Below are 24,401 nucleotides of genomic sequence, written 5' to 3'. Positions count from 1 at the left end.
CCGGTGTAAAAAGCCTGTGCGCCAACGATCGTCTACGGTGTCAGACCAACGGCTAGGCGCACCGGACAGTGAACAGTGCATTGCCCGGTGCACCACATGACTGTCCGGTGTGCCGCAGAGAGCACAACTTTTCTCCAACGGCTAGTTTTGTGTTGGGGGCTATAAATACACCCCCAACCGACCATTTCAAGGTGTGAGAGCCCAAGCAGCATACCAAGGCATATAGTAGACATTCCCAAGAGCTCATACACCCAAGTGCTTAATAGAATCACTCGGTGATTAGCGTAGGTGCTTTGCAAAGTGATTAGGTTAGTTAGACCGCTTTAGCGCTTGCTCTAGGTGAACTCTAGTTAATTGAGTGAGTTTTGTAAAACCACACAACCCCTCGGCTCTTGCACGAGCCGTTGTAATCGTACCAAGTGGCGCGAGGTCTTGCGAGACCGTGACAACCGCGTTTGTGTCACGGCCGCCACCGTGTACCAGAGGGAACGAGTGTAACACCTAAAATCATATTTTGGGATTTATAAAATTTTCTCCAAAAGATTAATAATAAATATGTCTCTCAATATGGGTTCCTCACTATTAAAGTTATTTCCCCCTTAAAGTTAATGGTTAGCAACACAAAAATATTATTAGCCAAATGTGGAACATAAAACTTTTGAAAACTAGAATTTGAATTTGAAATTAACTATAATATAGAAAATTTACAATTATTCATATGGGTGAATTATTATTATTTTTCCTCTTCTTTCATGGAATATATACTAGCAATACTCAAAGGAATGAATTAATAAAATATTGTTGCATTCATACTAGAGTTTTGCTTGAGCATTATCTTGGAAACTCAAAAACTTGAATTTATTTTGAATTTGAAACACAAACTTGATTTGGGAATATGAAATTAGAAACTAGAAATAGAAAAGGAAATCCTTTAGAGAATAAGAATAATAATAAAAATAAATATAATCATCAAAATAAATACCCGTGATAAATAATTAGACTTTAGAATTCACCCCTTTCTAAAGTGATTGGTCATAATAAGATAATGTTAGCTAAATCGTTTCTTAATAAAGATTTAGAACATTTGAAAATGTTTTCTATCAAAACAAAGGAATCATAATTTAAAATTTGAATTTAGATAGTAAATGAGAATATAAAACAGAAAATGATTAAAAAAAGGGGAATTTTAATTAAGACCATTACCCTCTCCATAATTAAATATTAGGAAGAAGGATAAATGATATAACTGCAAATAATGGGGGTAATATTCACATTAGGATGGTATTTAATATTTAGTAAATATGAAATATAAAACATGAGTTTAAATTTGAGCTGGAATAATTGAATTTGGAATTTGAAATAGAAAAGAAAAGTGAGAAAAAGAAAACAAACCGACTTGGGCCTAATCCCACCATTCCAGCCCATTAACCTTTCCCTCCGTGGCCCACTCCCCCGCTCACTGGCAGCTGGGACCCGCGCGTCAGGCCTCTACGTGTGCACATCCCTTGGCGTTGTGTTGCTGACCGCTGGGACCTGACCGTCAGATGTCCCTTCCCCACCGCGCCGCGTTCACGTTTTCGTGAACAGAATCGTGTCGCCTTCCCCAAGTCCTCTGCCTGCCTCCGCGCCCCTGCTCACCAAAACAGGGCTTGTCGAGCCGTGTGGAAGGGTGGGCGACGCTTGTGGCCGCCAACAACAACGACCTGTGTTTCGGCCGCGCTGTACCTTTGGACAGAGCGGTCGGTGGATTGGCTAGACAACCTTGAGCGTATTCTAGAAATTCCAAGCGCGAATCCAGACCAGGGTGCCGGTGATTGCTCACCGGAGATCCCTCTGCTTCATCGTGTCGCAAGATCTCGTGGGCGTCATCACGGACACCCTAGCACCCGGTAAGCAGGCCCTAAACCAATTCTCCGTGTTTTCCACCTCGCGCAGCGTTTAGCTAAATCGGGGATTACGCACCTGGGCGCGAGTTGAGTGTCGCTCCGGTGATGCTCCGTCGCGGGGGCCGAGTGTGCCGCCGTGCTTAGGGCCAGGAGCTGGAAGATGGGTTGTGACCGTCGATCGGGTGATCAGTGGATAAGAATAGATGGGGTGATGTGATCCATAGATCTTCTAGCGGACGACTAAGATTTGATTCCGGGTAACGATTCCATAAGATCTAATCTGGACCGTTGCTCCAGATCCTGTGGCTGAGATCAGATACCGGTTCGAGGGTGTGTGGGAGCCGTTGATCTTGATCCGATGGCTGCCATTCCATACCTCTTTAATGAAGGCCCAATCTAATCTCCACCACAGACCGTCGATCCAACGGCCCCGATACGCTGATACCTCTTCGCGGTGGATTCTTTTGAAAAGAGCCCTCGGATTTCATTAAACTTAACCCGTCATCCACGCTAATACAAAAGTAATCACCGATAGACCCTATACTTGTGAAGAATCGAACCACTCGCCAAGGACTTTAGTAAATCATATAATAAATATGGAAAATGATTTCTAGTAGAAAAATAAATATATAAACTTAGTAAATTGATAACTTTCGCGTTTTAACTCTGATTCAATCTGTTCCTATTATGTTAGCTTCGTAATAAAATTGCCTACGCAGTAACAACCTTAATTGTATCATATCACATACTAAGGTATTTGTTTATCCTATGGTCACTAGATTTATGTTACTTAATTTATCCAAGTTATAATATAGTATAAAATTTAATTAGTTATTTCTTTAATACCTTTTCTCATATGATTTATTTTAATCAGCATAAAATATAGTTGTTAATCATTGGATCACTAAAATCTTTCGAAAATCATATCCTCTTAACCGTAACTCCGATTTTAGTGGTTCTCGAACCTACGACCTCATGACAGTGCATAGAATACTCTTACGTTGTTTGTTCTCATGTTTGGCGTGATGTTAATTTTGTCACCATGTTTGTTGGTATTGCTACGATTAGCAGCGAGGTTACGAGAATCTGAAGATCATCCTGGTACCTAGAATCTCGAGTCTCAGGCAAGTTGTTCCCTGATCACTTTTCTTTACCCAATAATGTTCCTGTTAATCACTATGACATGCACACATTAATCAGATGGGACCTAATAGGTTTCCCTAGACTTGTTTATCCCACACCTTATTTACCACTGAACTTTTGGATAGTTTTGCTATTGCTCTACCTGGTTTTGGGATTAATATTACAATATGATCATGTTCCAGTTGTACTGTTGTTTTAATTATTGTTCATGACAAGATCATTGCGTTAATTGAAACATAGAGCTTAACTTGAGATATACGTGCTACCACAAGGGTGGAATGGGATGCCCTTGGCTGACTAATTAGGAAAGCTAGTGGAGGACTACCTTACCCGAAAGGACAAGGGCGGTAGAGGAGCTGCGTATAGGGAGGTTCTCGGGTCGATCATGCTGCGATGGCTTTTCGGACGAGGGATTCCTATATTGCCTTTGTCAGAAACCGTAGCGGGTTTTCTGAAGCTAGTGGAACTTTGTAAAGGCCTTGTAGTGGATCCCTAGCCATTCACCTCGGAAGTGTCTAAGGGTCTAGCTAACCCTGGCTAGACGGGATACACGACTTGTGGGTAAAGGGCACAACCTCTGCAGAGTGTAAAACTGGTATATCAGCCGTGCTCGCGATCATGAGCAGCTCAGGACTCTCGCATGATTAATTTATAGAACTAAACCTAATCTGTCATATGCATTGCATCGCGGGTGTTATTATCAATTTTGTTCTCTTAATTGGGTTGGTATCTACTTATACTTATAACTTCTAATAAAATTTTGACCAACTTTAAAAGCAACGCTCAGCTTTAACCACCTCCTTTGGTAAGCCTTACACTTCACATGAACTCCCACCTTTGGTGAGTTCATGCACATTATTCCCCACAACTTGTTGAGCGATGAACGTATGTGAGCTCACCCTTGCTGTACTCACATCCCCTAGGTCAAGGACAGGTACCTCTGGATGAGGCACATGAAAGATGTTGTGATGAGTTCGTGAGTGGTCTAGGTCATCGTCTCCCAGTCAACTATGGTTGCTGGATCGATGTCTTCATATGATGTAATTATTCATTTATTTTGTACAGAACTCCTATCATATAGTAAAGATGTGGCATTCGTTTCTGTACCATGAATCATCATATGTGTCAGATTTGGTCCCAGCACACTTGGGTGACGTTTGGTTCACAAATGTAACGTAAATGGTAACGGTAATGGTTCGCATTCGATTACCAATGGTAACAAGTTTGTATAGGCCGGTATCAATTACTAGTATGTTATCCGATTACGGTTAGATTTAAACAAACATGATTTAACATTATCTGTTACCCATTACATTACAAATAGGTGAACCAAACAACACCTTGGTGATTATTCGCGCCCGGGTTTGATGCCCCTAAAACCCGGGTCTGACAACGAGGCTCGCGGTGTTTCGGCCGGAAGCTCGATAGTGGAGACGGCGGGAAGCGTCTGAGAGGAGCCGGAAGCGGAGCACCACTTGCGTGTGGAGAAGGCTCGCAGCTCTCTACTGAATTACTCGACCGAGGTGCTTGGCCCTCACGTGGGCTTCCCTTTGCATAGGGGCACCAACGAGGATTAGTCGGGACCTTGCGTGGTTCCGGATACCTGGTAAAAATATCGGCGTCATGCACGCGAGTTTGCATCTCTAGCTTGCTCTTTAGCTTCCGCATTTACATTAAGCATATAAGTTTCAATCTTGTGTTCATACCTATATTGTTTAGGATTGAAACTTAGCCATTGTGGTAGAGATAGCAAGACTTAGACAAAACCTAGTTTGCACATTCTAGTTTGATTATTTGCATAGGTTTTGCTCTAGGGATTTATTTGTGTCCTAGTTTAGAGAAAGTTTTAGAAGTCCTAATTCACCCCTCCCTCTTAGGCGTCACCCGTTTCCTTCAGAGCCTTCGTTGATGAAGGTTTACAAGTTACTGACTTTGTCGTGAAAAACAAGTTCCACCTTACCAGATCTAAACTGACTAAAGGGACGAAGCTAAAGAGAATCAGGTTCGCAAGAGCACTGAACCAACCATTGCCGAAGGAGGTAGCTTCGGGTGAACTGTGACTGATGAAGCAGAGACAAAGTTGAGGGTTGTGAGAGACTTGTTCCGCAAGATATGAAGATGGAGAAATACAATTTTGCCCTCATAATGTTTGTAGTAACTCTGTATGGGGTTCATGGACATATTTGTAGTTTCGTCCGAAGTTGTACCTCGCGACTATAAATAGAGGAATAGTGCCATACATAAGAGATGTTTTTCGAGAGCTTAGAGCTTCATCTTGCTCGGCCTCCAACACTACCTTCGAGTGATCATTTGTGTGAATACGATGGTGTCGGGTACCGTAATTAGGGGTACCCCCAATGCTCCTTAATCCGGCTGGAAAACATCTTCAGAACAAACCATACACGACTGATAAAGCGCGGTTCAAGTCAGGGCCACGTCTACCGAGGGACGCAACCTCATCCGAGCCCAGCCTCGGGCAGGAACAGTAGTCCCGGACGGATTCACGCTTCGCCCGAGGGTCCCCTCAGTCAGCAGACGCACCCTCGGCTTGCCCGAAGCCCAGCTCGGGCAGACTTTGTCGTGCAGTGACCTTGGCCAAATTGCCTTACCAGCCGACCGTATCGCATGCGCATTTAATGCGGGGATCGCCTGACACCTTATCCTGACACGCGTGCCTCCATCGGCAAGGTCGAAGTGATCGCAGTCACTTCGCCCCTTTACTGACCGATCTGACAGGAAAACAGCGCTGTTCGCCCCGCTCCGGCTACTATGCCAACCACCAGGATAAAACTGAGTCACGATCTCCCATGAGTTCGGCATCAGGCGCAACAGGGAGCTCCGCCTCGCCCGACCTCAGGCCTCGGCCTCAGCCTCGGCCTCGGAAGAAGATCTCCGCCTCGCCCGACCCCAGGCCTCGGCCTCAGCCTCGGCCTCGGAAGGAGTCACAACCTCGCCCGAGCCCAGCCTCGGCCTCAAGAGAAGTCTCCGCCTCGCCCGACCTGGGCCTCGGACCGACTATGCTACAGGGGATACATCATTACCCTATTCCTAGCTAGCTGCCTCAGGCTACGAAGGAACAAGACCGGTGTCCCATCTAAGGTTACTCCGGTAACAAGTAATGATGGTTCCCTGCGTGCGCCCATGACGTCGGTTGCTCTCAAACCCCCTACGGAAGCAAGACAACGTCAGCAGGATCCATGCCGCGCCGACAGCTGTGCTTCTACAGGGCTCATGGCACTTCTCCGATGGCCACGTTAGCTCGTGTACAGGGCTCAAGGCGCTTCTCCGCCAGCCACGATAGCACATAGCTACACCCCCTTTGTACAGCTAGGCATCTCCTTGTAACTATAAAAGGGGATGTCCAGGGCCTTCCTAAGGCACGTCATGGGCAGACGTTGCAACACTGACAACGTTGGACGCCGGGGACAGACAGGGAGACACGTTGACACAATATGTTGACGTTGAGACACAGACACGCAGGGACTCTCTCTCTCTCTCTCTCTCTCTCTCTCTCTCGCTCGCTCTCGCCCTCGCTCCCTCGCGCGATGCTTGTAACCCCTACTACGAGCACCCCGGTGCGAGATAACATAAGCCACATTTCCCTCTTGTGTTCCATCTTGCATCAACCCATCTGGGCAGGGACACGCAGCAACAAATTTAATGGTCGGTTGACGGTCCTCACGGGTCCGAAACGCCGACAGTTGGCGCGCCAGGTAGGGGCTCGGTGCGTGTTAACGAACACTTTCCCGTTGAGTTCCAGATGGGTAGCCTCTAGTAGCCTCTTCAGCCAGGGACGGTGCTCCGCTTTGGGTGTCTCGAGTTCATGTCCCTTGACGGCAGCTACGACATGGTACTCCTCCCCCCGCAGCGCGACAGCAACAACGGTCGTCGGCTCGCCCGGCGGCGGCGAACTCGACGACGACTTCTCACCGTGGCAGAAGAGGAACACCCGGGTTTGCCCCGCCACCCTCCTCGCCGGAGGAGGAGGAGACGGGGCAACCATGGCCATGCAGGAGGAGGTACCTCGTCGGCTGTCAGGCCAGAGCGAGTCGACGACGTCGGCACCCCTGCGGGGGCCATGTCAGGTGTTGTCCTCGCACCTGAGACAACGACGGGTGTCGCTTCCCCGCAACGCGCCAACCCCAGGCGGACTGATGACACCAGCACCCTCGCAAAGGACTTGCTGAGCGTTAGCCTCGTACCTGAGATAACGGTGCAGTCCGTCCCCAACGTGACTTCGCCACCGTCCATCGACCAAGAGGTACCGTCCGTTCTCCACCCTGTCCCTTTTAGATTCAGCCTCGATCCACCAAGCGACCCCGCTTCGGTGAGCGCTTTCGCTAGGGCATACCCTGACCTTCCAGGGTGTCATATGTGGTCATCTTGGGACCGACTGACGGCCGTCTCAACCTCCGGACCCGCGGGTTCCGAGGAAGACGATGACTTCGACTTCGGTTGGGATTTCTCCGGACTCAGTGATCCCAGTGCCATGCGAGACTTCATGTCCGCATGTGACTACTGCCTCTCCGGCTGCTCTGACGATGGCCATAGCCTCGGCGACGAGGGTTGCGACCCAAGCCGCGAGTGTTTCTACATCGATCAGGGGGATCACGGCGAGGACAACCACCTCGGCATGCCGCAAGATGACAACGCCCCCGTGCCTGCGTCTCGCGTTGACATCCCGTGGGAGCTAGCTGTGGTCCCAGTCCCTGCGAGGGGTCAGGACACACAGCTCGAGCAATTCCGCGAGTTGCAGGCCAAGCTCGACGAAGAAGCAGGGCGGCTTGTGCAGCTCCGACAAAACATCAAGCAGGAGTGGGCAGGCCGAGCACTTACCGTAGGAGCGCCTCATCGGGCCCGAGACGTCCAGCATCGTATCGTTGACGATGCCAGGGCAGGGCTGCCCCCAGCCTTCAGCGGGGTCAGCCAGAATCTAGCTGCAGCGGCGATGCTACTCCGAGAAATGCCGGAGCCATCCACCACTGAGGGGCGGCGTATCTAGGGTGAACTCAAGGGTCTCCTGGAAAACGCAGCGGTCCGACGAGCCGAGAGCTCTGCCTCCTGAAGGCAAGGGTGCACCTCGGAGCATCGCAAAACGTCCTCCCGACTCATGCGGGAGGCCTCGGTCCGCACTGGGCGCACGCGGGATGGGACGCCTGCAGCCCCGGATCGCCTCAGCGACGAGCACCACCGCCGCGACCGTTGAGCCCGCCTCGAAGAGAAGGTGGGCCGAGGCTACCACCCCAGGCGCGGAGGACGCTACGACAGTGAGGAGGACCGGAGCCCCTTGTCCGAACCGCCAGGACCAAGGGTCTTCAGCCGGGCCATACGACGGGCACCGTTCCTAGCCCGGTTCCAAGCCCCGACTACCATCACCAAGTACTCAGGGGAGACAAGGCTGGAGTTGTGGCTTGCGGATTACCGACTGGCATGCCAGTTGGGAGGGACGAATGATGACAACCTCATCATCCGCAACCTCCCCCTTTTCCTCTCCGACGCTGCCCGAGCATGGCTGGATCATCTGCCTCCTGAGCAGATCTCCGACTGGGACGACCTAGTCAAGGCCTTCGCGGGAAACTTCCAAGGTACGTACGTGCGCCCTGGGAACTCATGGGTTATTCGAAGCTGCCGCCAGCAGTCAGGGCAATCCCTGCGAGAATACATCCGACGGTTTTCAAAGCAGCGCACCGAGTTGCCCAACATCATCGACTCGGACGTCATCGGGGCATTCCTCGCCAGCACCACGTGCCGCGACCTGGTGAGCAAACTGGGGTGCAAGACTCCCACCAGGGCGAGCGAATTGATGGACATCGCCACCAAGTTCGCCTCTGGTCAGGAGGCGGTCGAAGCCATCTTCCGGAAGGACAAGCAACCTTAGGGAAGATAGAAGGAAGACGTCCCCGAGGCGTCCATCCAGCGTGGCTCAAAAAAGAAGGCCAAGAAGAAGGCGCAAGCAAAGCGCGACGCCATTGACGTGGATCTCGTCGCTGCTACCGAGCACAGGAATCCTCAAAAGCCTCCCGGAGGAGTCAACACGTTTGACAAGATGCTCAAGGAGTCGTGCCCCTATCACAGGGGGTCCGTCAAGCACACCCTTGAGGAGTGCGACATGCTCCGGCGTTACTTCATCAAGGCGGGACCCTCGGCAGAAGGTGGCAAGGACCAAGGCAACAACAAGAAGGGGGGCGACAAGGATGAGGAGTTCCCGGAGGTCCACGACTGCTTCATGATCTACAGCGGACAGGTGGCAAACACCTTGGCTCGGCACCGCAAGCAGGAGCGCCAGGAGGTCTGCTCGGTAAAGGTAGCGGCGCCAGTCTACCTGGACTGGTCCGACAAGCCCATCACCTTCGACCAAGGCGACCACCCCGACTATGTGCCGAGCCCAGGAAGGTACCCGCTCATCGCCGACCCCGTCATCGGCAACGCTAGGCTCACCAAGGTCCTCATAGACGGAGGCAGCAGGCTCAATATCATCTACGCCGAGACCCTAGGGCTCTTAGGGATAGATCTGTCCACGATCTGGGCCGGTGCAGCACCCTTTCACAGGATCGTCCCCGGTAAGCGCGTCTTGCCCCTTGGGCAACTTGATTTGCCCTTCTACTTTGGAACTCCCTCCAACTTCCACAGGGAAACCCTCACGTTCGAGGTGGTCGGGTTTCGAGGAACCTATCATGCGGTGCTGGGGAGACCGTGCTACGCCAAGTTCATGGCCGTCCCCAACTACACGTACCTCAAGCTCAAGATGCCGGGCCCCAACGGAATCATCACCGTCGGATCCACGTACTGCCACGCTTACGAGTGCGACGTGGAATGCGTGGAGTACGCTGAGGCCATCGCCGAGTCCGAGGCCCTCATCGCCGACCTGGAATGCCTCTCAAAGGAGGCGCCTGACGTGAAGCGCCACGCCGGCAACTTCGAACCAACTGAGGCGGTTAAATCCATCTCTCTCGACCCCAGCAATGACGTCGGCAAGCAAGTCAGGATCGGCTCCGAGCTCGACCCCAAATAGGAAGCAGTGCTCGTCGACTTTCTCCGCGCAAATGCCGAATTTTTTGCGTGGAGTCCCTCTGACATGCCGGGCATACCGAGGGATGTCGCCGAGCACTCGCTGGATATCCGAGCTGGAGCCCGACCCGTGAAGCAGCACCTGCGCCGCTTTGACGAAGAGAAGCGTAGGGCCATAGGCGAGGAGGTCCACAAGCTGATGGCTGCAGGGTTCATCAAAGAGGTATTCCATCCCGAATGGTTAGCTAACCCTGTGCTTGTGAAGAAAAAAGGTGGGAAATGGAGGATGTGCGTAGACTACACTGGTTTAAACAAAGCATGTCCGAAGGTTCCCTACCCTCTACCTCGCATCGATCAAATTGTGGACTCCACTGCTGGGTGTGAAACCCTGTCATTCCTCGACGCCTATTCAGGTTATCACCAAATCAAGATGAAAGAATCCGACCAGCTCGCGACTTCTTTCATCACACCCTTTGGCATGTATTGTTATATTACTATGCCCTTTGGTTTGAGGAATGCAGGTGCAACCTACCAAAGGTGCATGAACCATGTGTTCGGAGAGCACATCAGCCGAACGATCGAGGCATACATCGATGACATCGTTGTCAAGACAAGAAAGGCCTCCGACCTCCTCTCCGACCTCGAAGTGACTTTCGGGTGCCTGCGTGTCAAAGGCGTAAAACTCAATCCCGAGAAGTGTGTCTTCGGAGTCCCCCGAGGCATGCTCCTAGGGTTCATCGTCTCCGAAAGAGGCATCGAGGCCAACACGGAGAAAATCGTAGCCATCACCAACATGGGACCCATCAAGGATCTAAAAGGAGTACAAAGGGTCATGGGATGCCTTGCGGCTCTGAGCCGCTTCATCTCGCGCCTCGGCGAGAAAGGTTTGCCCTTGTACCGCCTCTTAAGGAAGGCCGAGCGCTTCACTTGGACCCCCGAGGCCGAGGAAGCCCTCGGGAACTTAAAGGCACTCCTTACTAACGTGCCCATCTTGGTGCCCCCCGCTGCGGGAGAAGCCCTCTTGATCTACGTAGCCACAACCACTCAGGTGGTCAGCGCCACAATCGTAGTCGAGAGACGAGAAGAGGGGCATGCACTGCTCGTCCAAAGGACGGTCTACTTTATCAGTGAGGTGCTATCCGAGACCAAGATCCGCTACCCATAAATTCAAAAGCTACTGTACGCAGTAATTCTGACGCGGTGAAAGTTGCGACACTACTTCGAGTCTCATCCGGTGACTATGGTGTCATCCTTCCCCATGGGAGAGATCATCCAGTGTCGAGAGGCCTCAGGTAGGATAGCAAAATGGGCAGTGGAACTCATGGGCGAAACAATTTCATTTGCCCATCGGTAGGCCATAAAGTCCCAAGTCTTGGCGGACTTCCTGGCTGAATGGGTCGACACCCAATTGCCGACAGCTCCAATCCAGCCCAAACTTTGGACCATGTACTTCGATGGGTCGCTGATGAAAACAGGAGCAGGTGCTGGCCTGCTCTTCATCTCACCCCTCGGGAAACATGTGCCCTACGTGCTGCGCCTCCATTTTCCGGCGTCAAACAACGTGGCCGAGTACGAGGCTTTGGTTAATGGGTTGTGCATCGCCATTGAGCTAGGGGTTCGGCGCCTCAACGCTCAGGGCGACTCGCAGCTCATCATTGATAAAGTCATGAAGAACTCCCACCGCCGCGATAAAAAAATGGAGGCCTACTGCGACGAAGTTCGGCGCTTGGAGGATAAGTTCCACGGGCTGGAACTCAACCATGTTGCTCGACGGTACAACGAGACCGCGGATGAGCTGGCTAAAATAGCCTCGGGGCGAACGACGATTACCCCAGACGTCTTCTCCAGGGACATATATCAACCATCCGTGAAACTCGACGACGCGCCCGAGCCCGACGAGACCTCGGCCCAGCCCGAGGTACCCTTGGCCGCCGAGGGTGAGGCCTTGCGCATCGAGGGACAGCGAAATGGGGTTGCGCCAAACCAAAACTGGCAGACCCCGTACCTGCAATATCTCCTCCAAGGAGAGCTGCCCCTCGACAAGGCCGAAGCTCGGCGACTGGCTCGGCGCGCCAAGTTGTTCGTTTTACTGGGTGATGAAAAAGAGTTGTACCACCGCAGCCCCTCAGGCATTCTCCAACGATGCATATCTGTCGCCCAAGGACAAGAGCTGCTACAAGAAATACACTCGGGGGCTTGCGGTCACCATGCAGCACCTCGGACCCTCGTCGGAAACGCTTTCCGACAAGGGTTCTACTGGCCGACCGCAGTGGCCGACGCCACTAGGATTGTACGCTCCTGCAGAGGGTGTCAATTCTACGCGAGACAGACGCACCTGCCCGCTCAGACCCTGCAAACAATACCCATCACTTGGTCGTTTGCCGTATGGGGTCTGGACCTCGTCGGTCCCTTGCAGAAGGCACCCGGGGGCTTCAAGCACCTACTGGTCGCCATCGACAAATTCTCCAAGTGGATCGAGGTCCGACCCTTAACCAGCATCGGGTCTGAGAAGGCGGTGGCGTGCTTCACAAACATCATCCATCGCTTTGGGGTCCCGAACTCCATCATCACCGACAATGGCACGCAGTTCATTGGGAAGAAGTTCCTGGACTTCTGCAAAGACCACCACATCCGTGTGGACTGGGCCGCCGTAACTCACCCAACGACAAATGGGCAGGTGGAGCGCGTCAACGGTATGATTTTGCAGGGACTGAAGCCGAGGATCTACGACGACCTCATCAAGTTTGGCAAACGGTGGATAAAGGAACTACCCTCGGTGGTTTGGAGTCTGAGGATGACGTCGCTGAGCCACGGGTTTCTTGTCGTTCTTTCTAGTATATGGGGCCGAGGCCATCCTACCCACGGACTTAGAATACGGTTCCCCGAGGACAAAGGCTTACGACGACCAAAGCAACCAGACCAACCGAGAAGGTTCGTTGGACCAGCTGAAAGAAGCTTGGGACGTGGCCTTACTAAACTCGGCGCGGTATCAGCAGTCCCAGCGACGCTACCACGCCCGAAGGGTTCGGCCCCGAGGCTTCCAAGTGGGAGACTTGGTACTTCGGCTGTGACAAGACGCCCGAGGGCGCCACAAGCTTACTCCTCCCTGGGAAGGACCCTTCATCATCGCCAAGATTTTGAAGCCCGGGACATACAAGCTGGCCAACAACCAAGGCGAGGTCTACAACAATGCTTGGAACATCCAACAGCTACGTCGCTTTTACCCTTAAAATGTCTCAAGTCGTTTGTGTACCTCACTTTCTTTACATGCATAAATAAAGTCTAACCATCAAGGAAGGATCAGCCTTGCCTCGGCAAAGCCCGACCCTCCCTCGGGGGCTAGAAGGGGGGAACCCTCTCTGCGTCAAAATTTTCCTCGGAAAAGTCTTTGGCCAGAACGTCTTTCGTGCTTTTCGACTGCGTCGGTAACAGATTCCCGAAGACGAGCAAAAGAGACCTTGAACGGCAAGGCCGACCGAGCCAAGGGACTCCTACGCCTTTGGGATACGGATACCTCACTCATCACCTTCCGCGAAAAGTAACTCACGCTCGGATAAGCGATTCTGCTACCGAACAAGTCCTAACGCTCGAAAACTTTTCTGCCAGAATGACTTTCATGCCTTTTCGACTGCGTCGATAATAGAATCCTAAAAACGACGAGGGACCACATAAGCGGCAAGGCCGACCGAGCCGAGGGACTCCTACGCCTCCGGGATATGGATACCTCACTCATCACCTTCCGTGAAAAGTGACTCACGCTCGGACAAGGGATTCTGCTACCGAACAAGTCTTAACACATGAAACGAGAGGAAAGAAAACACAGCTTTATAATCCGACGTTAAAATGTTTAGGCCTCAGCGGCCGCGAAAAACATACGCATGCTTAGAAACTGTTCTTGCAGGCTCAGACGTCAGCGGCCGCGAAAAACATACGCATGCTTAGAAACATACGCATGCTTAGAAATTGTTCTTGCTCGGCGTCATTTCCACCCTCGGCAGAATCTGGCCCGGCCCCAGGCGACGACACGGGCGGAAGGACCTCCACCTCAAAGGAGGAAGCCAGCGCCACACTTGGGCCCTCGACAGCCGTGTCAAGCCTCTGGACCTCGGCTAAGGCAGCCTCCTCATCGTCGGGTAAGCAGTACCCCTCGCTAACCCGCTCCAGATCCACGTCGTAGTGGGAAGAGAGAACGGCGAAGGCCCGCCTAACGCCGTGGTGCAGCGCCCCGCGGAGTCTGTTGCGCACATGGCTGCCCAAGGCCCGCAGATGACTCTAAGGGGAGCTACCCGAGGGGACGCCGTCGAGGCCAAAGGCCTGGCAGAAAGCCGAGATGGCCTCGGACATGGCCACACGCTCGGCCTCCTTCTGCTCAGCCGCCTCGGCAAGCGCCTTGCAGTTCTTGACGGCCTCGTCAAGAGCCGTCTCGAACCCTGTAGACAACATGACAACATTCTTCAGACGGAAGGAGAAGAATGGAGACAAAAACAAAGTCACAGAGCGGGCAAAACTTACCCTCGGCCTGGGCACGCTGCTATGAGGCCATGCCTCGGGCAGACCTGGCAGACCCGACGACCACGGCCAGACCCTCCGCAAGGGTCCAGGCCCAAGCGGTCGCCTCGGGTCTAGAAAGGGGGAAGCCCCCTCTGCGTCAAAACTTTCCTTGGAAAAGTTTTTCGCCAAAATGACTTTCGTGCCTTTCGACTGCGTCGATAACGGAATCCGAATGACGAGCGAGAGAGACCTTGAACGGCGAGGCCGATCGAGCCGAGGGACTCCTACGCCTCCGGGATACGGATACCTCACTCGTCACCTTCCGCGAAAGGTAGCTCACGCTCGTGTAAGTGATTCTGCTACCGACGAACAAGTCCTAATGCTCGAAACAAGAGGAAAGAAGCATGGCTTTATACCCAAATGTTCAGGCCTCAGCAGCCACAAAGAACAAACACACGTACTTGGGATAACAATGGTACCTAGACTTAGACGTCGGCAGCGCCCTCGGCGGTTGTCCCGACCTACGGCAGATGTCTTAGTACTTAAAGCTATTACATCTTGCTCTCAAGAGGGTACCATCACAAATGGGACTCCGGGTCCATTCCCGCAGGAATGAACAACCTCCACACCAGAAAGCTTGCGGGATAACAAACTCCAGGTGGCTCGCCAGCGACCACTGCACCAGCAGCGTGACAACGACCTCCGTCTCGGACGGCTAGACAACAGCAGCGATGGCCTCAGGGCAAACGCTACTGCTGAAAGGCCCTCGTTCACGTCCCCTCACGGGGGACGAGAACCAGCCATTAAAGCCAAAAAGCCGGAGGCCCCGAGCGCAGGTGGCACTGACGGTCTTGTCGGCGGAGGCAGCCGCTTTGGCAGAGGAAGCCTCACCTATGGCGACCACCACCTCAGCATCGACGACAGCGGCCACCTGCCCACCAACACCGCACCGGCGAGCGGTGGCCACCCTAAAGCGCACCGACGGGTCCTCACTCCCGTCCTCGCCATAAGAACGAGAACAGGACCGTCCCAGAACACGAGTACCGCCCTCGCGGCGTACGACGTATTGTGCGACCCCCAGTGCAGCCGACAGCGCAAGGAGGACCTAGACATGGTCGGCCCGCGCATGGCGCGACCGACATCCAAGCGACGGACGGGCAGTCGCGCTCCGCCCCAACGGTAGAAGGTGGCACCGGAAGCAGCGCCAGAGCCGCTCAGGCCGGGGAGCCGGACACGCGGCAGCTGCCGGCGCCATGGACGGCGGACGCCCTTCTCCCCCGATCACTGAGGGAAGGAGCGGGCCGCTGCCCACGCGGAGGCAGGCCCCGACTCGGCGCACCCTCCTCCCCAGCACGGATGATGAATGTCCTTGAAGCTGAGGGCAGGGGGGAGGCCATGGCCCGGCTCGCTCTTCCCCACCACGAGGCCTGTGGTCATCATCCTGGGTGACCACCGGCGGGGGACTGCAGCCAGCTGCGTGATGAATATCCTTGAAGCCGAGCGGTGTCTGAAGAGCGCCAACCCCCACGGGGTCGCGCTCCTCAAACAGCAGCAAAAAGAAGGCAACACAGGTGCACCCCATCTGAGGGCTCGGAAGGTGGAAGGGCATGACGAATGCGAGGAGTGTGAAGGAATGGCTACTGCCCGGGAGATTGACCCCTTTTTAAAGGCAGATCTCCTCACTCGCACCCCCAAGCGTCACGGGCAAAGTCTCCACCGACGTGTTCCAGGGTTCTCACCCTTCGACGCGGGGGCTGGGTCCCACACGTCATGCGGGCTGACCCGAAACGGAAGAAGCCAAATCGTCGCACACGAAGCTTGTAACCACCCCGCGGTTATAAGCATTCCCCCATCCACGCCGAAACCAACGGTCGAAAGGGCGGACCGCCGCGCAGCAAGCATGTAACCGCACCGCGGTTGTGCACCCTTTCGGCCCCGTCGCATCCGACGGACCAACATGGAGGCTCGGGCCCACATGTCATGTAACCGGCGCAACGGTTACTGCGTGCAAGGAAACCTCACCGCCACTCGCGCCAATGCCGCGTCTTCTTGACTGTGGAACCAGTACCGCGACTCGAGGCAGCCCTGCACGTGACCCAACAGTGCCAATTGAGTGCAACGATCACGGGTCAGTCAGCCATGGGGAGAGGCGCGACGGTCGATATGGCCAAAAGCAGACCGGCAGTAATTGCAGCAACAGACGTGTGGGACCAGCAGTCCAATCACCTACAGGCTCGCATCCTCTCCTAAAACGGCAGGGGAGCCCCCTCCCACGGAGTAAAGACGACGCGCCCGTGTTCCGTTCCTCGAACGGCTCGCGCACGCGCAACAGACGCCCCGCGAATCGCCCGTCCCGTCGCATTAACTCCTTGGCAGGGCAAGCGACACCTCCGGCAGGAGAAGCGGGCGCCGTTTCGCCTCCGTCATGATGACCGCGTCAAAAAAGGTGCGCCACCTTATTTAAATTCATGTCCTTTTTCTTTCCCTCTCTCTCTCTCTCTCTCTCTCTTGCCACAGGGACCGGGAAAGGGGGGTATTTCGAAAAAGGATCCTTCCCAACGAAGGAAACGGGCCCTGAGCCCTCCTACTGATCAGGGGTTCGAAGGTTGCGTCCTCCGGGGTTCGGCAACCGCCCCAGAGCACTTGGGCTCCGAGCCCTCTACTGATCAGGGGTTCGAAGGCTGGCCCCTCGGAAGGGTTCGACAGCCGCCCCAGAGCATGCAGAGTCAGGGATGACCCTGGGTACGTCCGTTACATGGCCAAGGCTTGGGCTACGCTCCCGAGGTACCCTAGGACATTTCCGAGATCAGCAGGAACGATTTGTAACGGAATCCCACTGGAGGGAAGCATCGAGCCCTCGGACCCTATCGAATGGGTCTGGGTCTGGCAAATCACCTGCAGGTACTTTTGAAGCGCGCCTCTGGGCCACTAGCCGACCCTTATCGAACGGGGCTCGGGCGTCCACTCGGATCACCCGTTAGCAACTCACTAGAAACACCATGTTCGGTGCCCCCCGAGGGTATCATGGCGCTTTCCCCCCTTGCTCCTTGCGGAAAGGCGACAAAGGGGCGTACAATAAAAGTCGAGACGTTCCTTGATTGTCCTCTCGCTCCGTGCAGAGGCTCGGGGACTGCTCTCGCACCAGGCTACGGCCGAACCATTGATCACGTCAACAAACCAGCGTGAAAACTCGGAGCCTGACCATGCACCCGGGCTGCGGCCAGGCCGCATGAGGAAACAACAAGGCCGACCGAGGCATCGCAAAAAGAATTAAGACCTCAGAGGAGTCAAACCACTCCTCCGAGGCCTCGGGGGCTACACCCGGCGGGTGCGCTCGCGCGCACCCACCGGAACAGAATATAACCGAAAAGGGCCGGTCCCCTTGCAAAAATCCGGCGGAACCTCCAAGCGAGTGCCCGCACTCCCTTAGAGGCTCGGGGGCTACTGTCGGGTACTGTAATTAGGGGTACCCCCAATGCTCCTTAATCCGGCTGGAAAACATCTTCAGAACAAACCATACACGGCTGATAAAGCGCGGTTCAAGTCAGGGCCACGTCTACTGAGGGACGCGACCTCATCCGAGCCCAGCCTCGGGCGGGAACAGTAGTCCCGGACGGATTCACGCCTCGCCCGAGGGTCCCCTCAGTCAGCAGACGCACCCTCGGCTCGCCCGAAGCCTAGCTCGGGTAGACTTTGTCGTGCAGCGACCTTGGCCAAATCACCTTACTAGCCGACCGTATCGCATGCGCATTTAATGCGGGGATCGCCTGACACCTTATCCTGACACGCGTGCCTCAGTCGGCAAGGTCGAAGTGACCGCAGTCACTTCGCCCCTTTATTGACCGATCTGATAGGAAAACAGCGTTGTTCGCCACGCTCTGGCTACTGTGCCAACCACCAGGATAAAACTGAGTCACGATCTCCCACGAGTTCGGCCTCGGGCGCAACAGGGAGCTCCGCCTCGCCCGACCTCAGGCCTCGGCCTCAGCCTCAGCCTCGGAAGAAGATCTCCGCCTCGCCCGACCCTAGGCCTCGGTCTCAGCCTCGGCCTTAGGAGGAGTCACAACCTCGCCCGAGCCCAGCCTCGGCCTCAGGAGAAGTCTCCGCCTCGCCCGACCTGGGCCTCGGACCGACTACGCTACAGGGGATACATCATTACCCTACTCCTAGCTAGCTGCCTCAGGCTACGAAGGAACAAGACCGGTGTCCCATCTAAGGTTACTCCGGTAACAGGTAATGATGGTTCCCCGCGTGCGCCCATGACGTCGGTTGCTCTCAAACCCCCTACGGAAGCAAGACAACGTCAGCAGGATCCATGCCGCGCCGACAGCTGTGCTTCTACAGGGCTCAAGGCACTTCTCTGACGGCCACGTTAGCTCGTGTATAAGGCTCAAGGCGCTTCTCCGCCAGCCACGATAGCACATAGCTACACCCCCTTGTACAGCTGGGCATCTCCTTGTATCTATAAAAGGGGATGTCCAGGGCCTTCCTAAGACACGTCGTGGGCAGACGTTGCAACACTGACAACGTTGGACGCCGGGGACAGACGGAGAGACACGTTGACACAATACGTTGACGTTGAGACAGAGACACGCATGGACTCTCTCTCTCTCTCTCTCTATCTCGCTCTCGCCCTCGCTCCCTCGCGCGACGCTTGTAACCCCTACTACGAGCACCCCGGTGCGAGATAACATAAGCCACATTTCCCTCTTGTGTTCCATCTTGCATCAACCCATCTGGGCAGGGACACGCAACAACAAATTTACTGGTCGGTTGACGGTCCTCGCGGGTCCGAAACGCCGACAAATGGTATGCTTGTAATCATTCGATACATTGTAAAGAATGAAATAAATACAAGTGTGCACATCGAGATGAGTGATATACTTACTTTTTCTTAATTTACATACTATTTTCATTACCTTATCGTCATATCCATTTATCTTCTCCTTTTGGCTAACCTTCGAAGAAGAGTTGGTTAAAAGGAGAAGCTCATAATTTATTAACTTGTGTGTTGACTTATTTTTTATATCTTCTAGAAAATAAAAACGAGGGGCCTAATATTTAAAAAAAAATTAATGGTCAAAGTTTCACTCTAAAGACTTTGTCAAAAAATATATACCTTATTTTATAAGTTGGAGAGAGCATATGACTCATTTTATGAGATGGAGTGAGTATTACTCATCTCCTAGTTATCCTCTTCTACCGCTGCTCCGGCTGCCTAGCTACTAACATGGATATCTATGAAATGAGGCGCGAACGCTTTTTCACCCGTTTATTCATTATTACTTCAAATCAATCAACCGTACGTGCGGTTGTATGTATACTTCTTTTTTCAAAAGAATAAACAGCACAAATCATCATGCGTATGCTTACACGTTAAAATCGTATGCATATGCAAAGAACCTGGCCCAAATAAATAAAGTCGTTGGCGGCTAGCTAGGAGTAGTACAAAGCGCTATCAAGACAGACAGACAGACCTCATCAGAGATCCTATAGCAATCGCGCGTGAAATTGTTTTGTTTGGATCGGGGTCTCTCGCTGATCGCGAGTCGCTGTCCTAGCTTTGTCGTGGGCGTGCTCGTCATGTTTATTTTCATTTTTCTAAGAAAAAAACTCTGATATATAGTACCAGTACTGGTGTTTTTTTCTTTGCCCAGTTGACATACTAGCTCTTGTCCGTCCGTCGCCACGTTGAAAAACAGCGAACAACACTGAACACGTACGTACGCCAGCAAGTATATACGTAGAAGTAGCGCTGCAAGTACGTGCGTACGCTATACTGCTGGTGCATGCTGTGCTACTTACTGTACGCATGTATGGTATACGAATGTCAAATCCTTTTATTTCATGCCATCTATCGTGCCGGCCGGCCCCGGTGGTTTCTACTGGTAAACCGGCCTTGCGTGGACCGTGGTACATGCATGCATGCCCGGATAGGAGGACTTTCTGGCAATGCAAGTGGCCATGGGTATCACTTCACTTCTTGACGTTTGCTTGCCAAGTCAATCTCTCTCTTCGTCCTTGTCCTTGCCCTCCGATGGAATTTCCCGTTCATTATTGCATACGTGTGCACACGTAGTTATATATACAGACAGGCACGCGACCGGAGTCGTGTAATTAAGCTGAGAGCGAGACTAATAATCATTATCGCCTCATCATTCTTTTTTTGTTGTTTTCCCCCCGTTGGTGAGAGAGATATATAGAGAGAGACAGATCAGAGGACGACGGAGGAGGACTAATTCAGGTTGGAATACACGACGGGCTACCTGCTGCTGATGATGTCGTAATATAATACTCCTTCCGTTTCTTTTTATTTGTCGATGGATAGTGCAAGGGAGTACTAGTTATTATTAACTAGAATTTGGTGGTCGGCCGTCTAACCTACCTAGCTACTTCATTCTTGTTTACTTAGTCTATAATTTTATGTCGCCATCATGCAAATGCAAAGCAAGCAAAAGTGGTGACGTACGTGTGTAGTTTACAACCCACTTGCTTGGTACAGCTCAGTTTTACTAGCGAAGCTGTTACAGCTTAGTTAAAACAGTTTATTTTAATTGCAAAAGCTGCTGGCGCGACCTCTCTCACTTTGCATTGCTGCGGCTAGCGTAAGTTTGGCACGCACGAGCACACGAGACTTCGCGACCTGAGGCGCTTTACTACACCATCCACACATCCAGACTAGAGCTACCAATATCAATATATAACGGCAAATACAATCTGTTTTCTACGCTATGCAGCGTATATATATGGATGCTGAACAAAACTCGTGCGGCAGCACCGCACGTGTGTACGCACTGCTGCAGAGTACGTAGCCATTCACCGCTTCTTTAAGTCTTCCTACTATACTATCGCTATATAAATATAATTGAAGCCTACCGCCCTTTGGCGACCAAGTTTTACGAGAAACTAATCAGATGAACCAGGTCAATCGGACCGGCCCAAACACTACCATGTTTGTAGGATCGTTGTGGGAGATAGATATCACATTGGTCTTGAACATAGTCAGATGGGCCCTTCCAGACGGCTTGCCTAACAAAACACTTCATCGGGTCACAACTAGGCTGAATGAGCTCGACCCATTGAGATAAAGACCGGATGGCCGAGTTATGCGCAGACCGGAACGCTGATGTCTCGCGTGAAGAGAGGTTGCACACACATAAAGGGCTAAATATTCCGCGTTAACTCGGATGAAGAGCGACCAAACTCCGGATAAACCAGAGTGTGCTGTCAAGACACGCTTGTCCTGAGGGGTGCGCCAGGTACTTATTCGCTAGAAGGGTACCTCGCCAGCATCAGCCACCTGGGAGGACGTCGACATCTTCACCGTGCGCTACCCTCAGTTCCAGGTTGAGGGCGATCTGCCTCTCGAGCAGGGGAGAGATGCCATATGGGGCACACATACACTAGATGTCGTTGAGCGCGTGACGTGCGTCGGGATGCTGAGCGCGCTGAGTGCTTGGTTAAGGCAAGGACCACCAAAAGTGGCTAGGAGATTTGATTGCTATCTTCTATTATTAGTTCCTTAAGTTTAGGAAAGATAGTTGGGCTGGGAGAAAAATTAGGATATTTGATTGTTGCCTCCTATTATTATTATTCCTTAAGTTTAAGAAATATTGTTGGGCCAAAGGCCATATATATATACCATGTATCGCAGGAAGAGGAATAAGAAAGAAATTACCTATCCAATCTCTTCCTCCGCTGTCATCCAAGACGACGGCTAGGGGGCATAACCCATCCGACGGGTACGGCGATGTAGGGGTATAACCCTGCCGGCGGCCACGGACCGCGACTATGATCTTCATAGTCGAGGCCCTGCTACCTTGGGCCCCGAGGTCCTTGACATAGGTGTCACATAGATGTGTTCATCAACATTAAAATTAATTGGTAGCACCCTTGAAAGTCGCCTAGAGGGGGGTGGATAGATAGGCGAAACCTGAAAATTAAAACTTTATCCCCCAACTAGATCCCTTGATTAGTGGTTAGAACAAGATGAACAATTATCGGAGTATAAAAACTAAGTCCTTGCTTGTAAAGAGTGTTGTTTTGAAATAATGCGGAATTGCTAAACAATACAACCACTAGATGTATGGATAGTAAAGCAAGAAGGCTTAGATGAGAAGAGCAATAAGTTTCTTTCTTGCGAAGTTTTGCTTCACTAAATGAGAAATTAACTTGAAGCAACACCAAATGATATTGACAAAGAATAGCCCAAGAAAACTTAGAGAAGGGAAAACGAACAAATCACAAGCGATAAACACAAATGACACGGGTGATTTGTTTTACCGAGGTTCGGCCCTCGAAGGCCTAGTCCCCGTTGAGGAGTCCACTTAAGGACGGGTCTTTTTCAACCCTTTCCCTCTCTCCACCGATCACCCAAGGATCGGCGAGCTCTTCTTCTTCTCAAGGATCACTCTCGATCCCACAAGGACCACCACACTCTTTGGTGTCTCTTGCTAGCTTTTACAAGCCTCCAAAACTTTGGAGGAAGTTCAATGGGAGTCAAAACTCCACGCACAAATGAACACAAAGATGTAGCACACACTATCTCTCAATGAATCTCGCAAGGCACTAGGGCTAAACTCAATTGAGTAGCTCTCAATTGTTTGCTCTCTCTTTTGTGGCACTTGTGTTGGTTGTAGTGGTCTAGATCTTGTGTATAGGGTGTATCAATGAATATATGTGGTTGAGAGAGCTTGAGTATGTCAACTAGATGACTTGGAATGTTGCTTGGACTCCCACACTTTGAAGTGGCCGGTTGGGGTGGTATTTATAGCCACCAAACAAAATGTAGCCGTTGGAGAAGGCTGCTGGCGATGGGCGCACCGGACAGTCCGGTGCACACCGGACAGTGTCCGGTGCGCCAGCCACGTCATCCTATCCGTTGGGGTTGGAGCTGGTCGACCGTTGGAGGCTTTGTCCTCATGTGGCACCGGACAGTCCGGTGCACACCGGACAGTCCGGTGCCCCTCTGATTCTCTGCTCTGACTTCTGCCGTGTGTACTGTTGCGCACTGTTCATTGTCAGAGTCGACCGTTGGCGCGAGGTAGTCGTTGCTCCGCTGGCGCACCGGACAGTCCGGTGTACACCGGACGGTCCGGTGAATTTTAGCGGAGCGGCCTTCCATTTTCCCGAAGCTGACCAGTTCAGAGCCGCTTCACTCTGGAGCACCGGACACTGTCCGGTGGTGCACCGGACAGTCCGGTGAATTATAGTGGGCTGCGCCTGAGAAACCCGAAGGTGAAGAGTTCGAACGCAATCCTCCCTGGTGCACCGGACACTGTCCGGTGGTGCACCGGACACTGTCCGGTGCCACACCGGACAGTCCGGTGTGCCAGACCAGGGAGCACTTCGGTTTCTTTTTGCTCCTTTGTTTTGAACCCTGTCTTGTTCTTTCTATTGGTTTTTGTTGAATCTTTGACACCTGTAGTGTCGGGGACCATAATTAGGGGTACCCTCAAGACGCCTAATTCTCAGCTGGTAACCCCCATCAGCATAAAGCTGCAAAGGCCTGATGGGCACGATTAAGTCAGGGATCAGTCCACACGAGTGACTCGATCACGCTTCGCCCGAGCCTAGCCTCGGCCAAAGGCAGCCGACCTCGAGAGACTTCCGTCTCGCCCGAGGCCCCCTTTTTATGGCGGACACATCACCGGCTCGCCCGAGGCCTTGGCTTCGCTCAGAAGCAACCTTGACTAAATCGCCACACCGACTGACCAAATTGCAGGGGCATTAAACGCAAAGGTGGCCTGACACCTCTATCCTGACACGCGCCCCCGGCAGGACCGAAGTGACCGCCGTCACTCCACCGCTCCACTGGCCAGTCTGACAGAAGGACAGCGCCGCCTGCGCCACTCCGACTGCAGTGCCACTCGA

Source organism: Zea mays, chromosome 5 (assembly GCF_902167145.1).
Source record: "Zea mays cultivar B73 chromosome 5, Zm-B73-REFERENCE-NAM-5.0, whole genome shotgun sequence".
Lineage (NCBI taxonomy): Eukaryota > Viridiplantae > Streptophyta > Magnoliopsida > Poales > Poaceae > Zea > Zea mays.
Note: the sequence above shows the minus strand (reverse complement) of the source record.